Genomic DNA, 6,137 nt, shown 5'->3' on the forward strand with positions numbered 1-6,137 from the left:
GCGCCGCCGCGCCCCGCCCGGCGCGCGCAGGCAGCGCCAGCCGCTGCCCGCCACCATCGATGGCACGCGGAGCAATCGAGGGGAAGGCGGCCGCTCCCCGCGGCGGCTCCGGCGCGCTCGCCCCGCCCCCTTAAAGGCGCAGGACGCCACTAATGCACGTGGAGCCGCTCGCGCCCAAGGGAACCCTCCAAGCTGCCCTAAGCAGCGCTCTTCCCGAGGCTCCCCACTATGGGGTGTGGAACACGTCCCATAAGGAAACCGTGCCCGGGGCTGCTCTCCCCACTCACAGCAGGGACTCCGCCCAAAGCTCACGTCAGCCACACAAAGTCCCCCGCACTTCAGCAGCCCAGCAACTCCTGGGCACGTCCTTCCCAAACCCRGCAGAATTTTCCCCAAATCCCACACTCACCCCACTGCCACCCCACACCGACCTCCCACACCTACCCCTTTACCCCCTCACACCCCACAGTAGCCCCCAGGCTGGTAACTGTGGGGCTGGGGACTGTGGGGCCTGGTCCAGGGACAAGCAMAAGTGTGAACCACTGCTGGGGACGAGCCCAGAGCCAAGGGGATTTATTGTTTTGCACATATTTGCTTCTGAAAAACACTTCTAAATATATGGGGGAAAGACAAAGGGGGTCGCACAGCTAGATTGACCTAAAGTGGGTATTTTTGACCCAACCTCGCTGTGCCTGACTCTTCCCCCGTCTGCCTTCCCGGAGGCAGAGTTGGGCACGGAGCTCCGGGGCTCTGAGTACAGCCAGGGGAAGCTACGTGTCCGGCCGGGATCTCCTCGGTGCCGGCCCGGCACGGCCCGGACCGCCGGCTGCTGCCGAGCTGCACAGCCGCCAAAGCCAGAGCGCAGGCGAAACGCCCCGAGCTGGGAAACCACGACGTGGAATTTCCCTCCCCTCGGATTTTACCTCAGGGTGGGCAGCAATAATTAGATTTCTCCTGCAATCTGTCAAAAAAAAAATCGAAAGGAGAGAGAAAAAGAAAAAGCCCTCAGAGCAAAAWGGGAGAATCTGTAAAATACTGTTTTGGGAGACTTGCAGCATTTATTTTTTGCTGTTTTTTTGGTTTGGTTCTGCTCTCAGGTTGTCCCTCTAGCAGGCTGACCCCCCGGGCAGCGGCTTTCCAGAGCGGCTGCTCTCTCCGCAGCACCCCACGGAAACAGGACACAGGACACGGCTGCGGTGGGTGCCGGGGAAGGCCGGGCTGCCCGGAGCCAAGCGCACGGGCAGGCAAAGCCAGCAGCTCCAGCTAAGCGACCCGAAAGAATCTCCGCTTTCCAATGAAAACAAGCTAGGATGCTCCCTACCAAACCTGCTGTCCTCCTCCGAATGGAGGATCTTTCCCTGGTTGGCGGGAATTGCTCTTTTTCCATCTTTGCTGGGTTTGTTTGGAATTCAGCTAAAAAAAAACAGTTCAGACGGAATCTAAGTGGAAAGAGTGGAAAGGAGAGGAAAAAGAGAAGGGAAACAGAAGGAAAAACCCAGTTGCTCCGTTTAACCAAACTTGACCTAACATGTATACTTTGTGGGAAAATAAATTATCCTTCATAAAACCTCAAGGAATTAAGCTCTATAAGAAGCATTTTGGCCAATAAAAATCATATCCCTGATTTTTTTTTTTTTTCCAGAGGTGAGAATTGCCCACATTAGTGGGCTGTAATATCACAACACATGAACAAACACTGCTTTTCTAATTCTTCTAGTCCAGTTAGGTCTGCAGCAGCATCTGTCTAGGGAACAATGTTAGAGTGTGCTACCTCTTTTTAATAATTTCCAGAGTTGTTATGCATGACTCAGCAGGTTTTTTTTTTTTTTTGCTAATATGATATTACGAAAAATTGGCCCCAAAAGCAAAGTTGGAATGACATTGGGGGGAAAAAAAAGTAACTATTTGCTACCCATGTCAAAATGATGCTTTTCCTTCATGACAGTCTGCTAGTGTTATCTTATTGAAAGCTTGTTGGCAGATGTGCCAAAAAAATACTAAACTGAAAGGTTTGGTTGATACAGAAGGTTCCACCTCATGCTCTAAATACTTGGGTCCCAGCCGTGTCGAGTGCTCTCTGTGCCCAAGAAAGCATGTTGACTTTAGTGGGAGTTCATAAAGGAGCTGTCTGCACGGAAGATTTTGCAATAAACAGCCCAGAATTTAGTAGCCCTCTTCCCTTCATTTTTAGAGGTTTAAACAATCTGTTTCTAAACTGCTGCTTAGCCGTGCTTTTATTTAGATCTTGGTCCTAGTAAACCTGTCAGCGCAGCACAACCAGGCTAAATTCAGCCACAACAGAAGCCTTACACGTAGCACATATGTAAGTTCATCACAGTCATGCCACAAATTCTTCTGCCAAGAGTGGCATCCGGGACTAATATSATCTCCCACAGCCCTGGATAAGGTTATTGATGAGGAACTTCCTATGTGCAGCACTTTGCTGAATCTACACTGTGTATTTTCTTGCAGCTGATGCACAGTGACCAGGTGGTCACCATCACCTACCCCTTCGATGCCTCCAGAAATAATTGACAATAACTGACTATAGATTGGATGCACCGGAGAAAATAAACTTGCCTCACATGTGCTCAGGAAAAGCAGAAGAAAGTTGGTGCTGTTATTCTAACTATCCATCCATATATGTATACATCTCATATATATATTGGATCGTAATATGTAGTATATATATGCTGTCATATATAATGCTGTTAATATAAATATATTACTTGATGGAACTCCAGGCACATTAAAGAGATTAATCTATGATGTTAAAATTGAGGAAAGAAATGATGAGTTGTAATATAATGTCCTGGTAAATAGTATTATACCTTAAAGAGGTCAAAAGAGTAATTGTTCATCTATGCCTTTTTCTAATCCACTTATGCAGATTTGACAGCGATCTGTAAATACTACATCTCCTTACAAAGTTGGATAAACAGATTTGAAAGCCAAGAAGGATTATTATGATCAACTCGTCTAACCTGAAATCGAATGTTGTAGACATTCCTCTAGCCATTCCCATGATAAGCTCTTTGTGTGGTTGTTTCTTAGAAAGACATCTACATTTGATTTTAATGAGTGGGAGAAATGGGGAATAAATCTCTGCACTTCCTAAGATTTGACAGCAATTAGCTACTCTAACATGTAACAAGTAACTAACATAAATATATATATAAATTTTGAAAACTAAATTTGTCCKTAGCATCTGAATTTTTTTTTGCATTTTTTTCTGCTTCCAGCTTGCTTCTTGTTAATGGAAGTATTTCACCTTTGAAGATATTTGTTAAATACAATAGATTCACTGCTTGACAAATTGTATGGCTTAAGCGCTGATTTCTTACTGTGTAACAGCCATTCCAGAACTGTTGTTTTGCTTCCCAAATACTTTCAAATTTACTGTTGCACCCTTCTGTTCTTGATGTGGGAGCATCAAAACCAGAACTCTCCTACTTTAATTTWTGAGTTCAGTATTTATAACTAATAAAATCTAAGAAACAGAAAAAAAAGCTAAGACTCAGGTGGCTGAAAATGATCTTCAGAAATTATCTTTTTTAGTCCTTTTCCTTACCACAAGATAGGATCAACTTTTCCTTTGTTACATCATAAGTGTACTTTTAAGTCTTAAAGACTTCTCAGTCTAGTACTTTTACTGCCTCCTGAGGCAATACGTTCCAGTGCTTTACTATTATTAAAGGTCTTTTTATTAATGTGTAATCTGAATATTCCTTACTACAGTTTCAAGTTCTGTCTTCACAGGACCCAGAGAATTGCTTATTTGCTTCCTCCTTGAATCAGCCTTTTACATATTTAAAGGCTCTATCCCCAAGATGTTCTTTTCCTTTTCAGACCAACCAGTCCCACTAGTCTCATCTCCTAATGTTTTACATTTTCTCGATGGGTAGTGAAGCTTGGTCTCTGCTGTACTCCTCTTCTGTCATTCAGTGCATTGATTCTGTAAGTGCAGTGCCCCAAACCAAGCATGGTCCATGTCTTCTAAAAGCATTTAGAGGAGAATTAGCTCCGGCTGAAGTCTCAGAGTTGGTCAGGAGAGTAAAAGAGCTGCTTTGCATATTTTGCAGGCTGTCTCCCTGTTCCTCCACCCTTGTACAGCCTTTTAAAAATAGTGTAAGAGTGTTAACTTATGTTTAGCCTGTGATTCACTCTATGTGTTTTTCTATGCAACTCTGACTTGTTTACGTTTCCCCTTCCTGTGTCTGGGAAACGGATGATTCTGTGTGCAGTATATTACACTTGCACCTATTCGGTACTCTCTTTCGTGTACTGAAGATATCTCCAGTTTGCCAAAAYCATTCTTAATTCTAGTTCTATTTTTACACACCATTAGGTGCTCTCTTCTTCATTATTCAGATGTTTAGTAAGTACTGAGCAGTATCAGATTCAGGATAGATCCTATAGGAGCCTCCTTCAATACRTCCTTCCATTTTGATAGTGCACAATTTTGCTAACTCTTCCCCAACCATTCTGCATTTCTGCAATCCTACTGGACTTTCAGTCCAGAACATACCATCTTTTTGTAATTTTGGGAAACATTCACAAATGCCTTACTAAAATAAAGATACTAAATGAAGATACATTTTTCTACTTCTCCCATATACACAATACCTAATAGGTATTGCAAAAGGAAATCAGATTGGTTTGAGAGTTCTTGTTCTTGACAAATCCATGTTGGTTGTAACTTGTCTCATTTTCTTCTAATGCTTACTGATTGCTTGCTTGATCATTTCTGCAAAGTGAGGCTATCTGATCGCTAATTCTCTAGCTTATTTTCTATGTATACTTAACTTTAAGCCAGATTGAAATCAACAGGGCTTATGTCTGTGAGAAGAGTCTTCTGAATCAGARATCAGTAAGTTGCCAAACTCATAGTAGGAGGACGAGGAGCGGAGCCAGGAAGCCCAACCCTTCCTTGCCTGCTCTAACAACTCTATAATCATTGCACAAGATTTTGACACTTCACTGGTTCTACTTTGCTTTATTTTTTTCTTGATCCATAGATGCAACGTTCTTACAGATGACATAAATCTTTAGTTATCAGTTTAAATAAATTTGATGCCAAATTCATAGAGATATTTCAAAGTTCAGGCATATTGCCTATGTTGTATTTTGTACCCAAGACCAGTTGTTCTCTGCTTCTTCCCAATAGAAAATCACCTGGATGTATGTTCTGAAACCAACATCCAGGAAGTATTCCATGTAAATTTTACACTTTTATTTCTTCTTTTAAATAAATAGGTCCAGAAATAAATTCTTTTGGGCATTTTAACCTTGGCAACATTTTGACCATTATCTAGGATTTTAAGCCAGAAATCCTCATTATGAAGTGAAATACRTTTATCTTCGCTAGAAGATGAGAGAGAAAGAAGCAACTTACTGATCAGTGTTTTCTCCCAGATGATTTCTGGTATGCTTTAATACAAACAACATATAAATTAATGCATACAACATCTTGAGTTTTCTTCCAGAACACGTACAGTCAGATTTTCCACATCAAACAAAAAATATAGTCTTTTGCGTTTTAAACCATCTCTAACAGTACACAACATTCTCTCACTGTTTTACTTTCTTGGCTAACACCACCCTAATTCTTCCCTTTCAAGGCCTATCCAAGAAATCTGTGCACTACTGACCCAGAGGCAGTGTTTCTCTAAACAGCACCAATGAAACAAATTATTAATTTACTTTGTGCAGCTAAAAATACTGGATGCTGCATACTACAGCTCTGTCAAGGGTGTCAGTAGTAAGTTGCATCAGGTTAAGTACTCCTTGGAGCTAACCTTCACAAACTGTATGCATTCTAAAATAGATCCAATATATATATGCAACGTAAAAATGTTGAAACCTARAACTGCTTAAAATCATGGCACGTTTCTCTCTCAAAGGAAAAAAAAATGTGTGTGTGTCTCTGTATTTAACACACAMAAAAAAATCATGTGTCTCTGTATTTAACAAGGTTTTGTTAATATAGCTCATTTTGACGGAACCAAGCTGGGAAGTGCTCGTCTCCCTCAGTTTTTTCATTTAAAGGCTCTGTGGATGCACGTGAAGAGGCAGCGTTTCTGTGGAGAGAGGAGGTGACAAGCAGTCCAAGGGTGGGAAAAGCTTTGTCGGTGCAA

This window comes from Nothoprocta perdicaria, unplaced genomic scaffold (assembly GCF_003342845.1).
Source record: "Nothoprocta perdicaria isolate Ctin4 unplaced genomic scaffold, notPer1 scaffold_24, whole genome shotgun sequence".
NCBI classification, from domain to species: domain Eukaryota; kingdom Metazoa; phylum Chordata; class Aves; order Tinamiformes; family Tinamidae; genus Nothoprocta; species Nothoprocta perdicaria.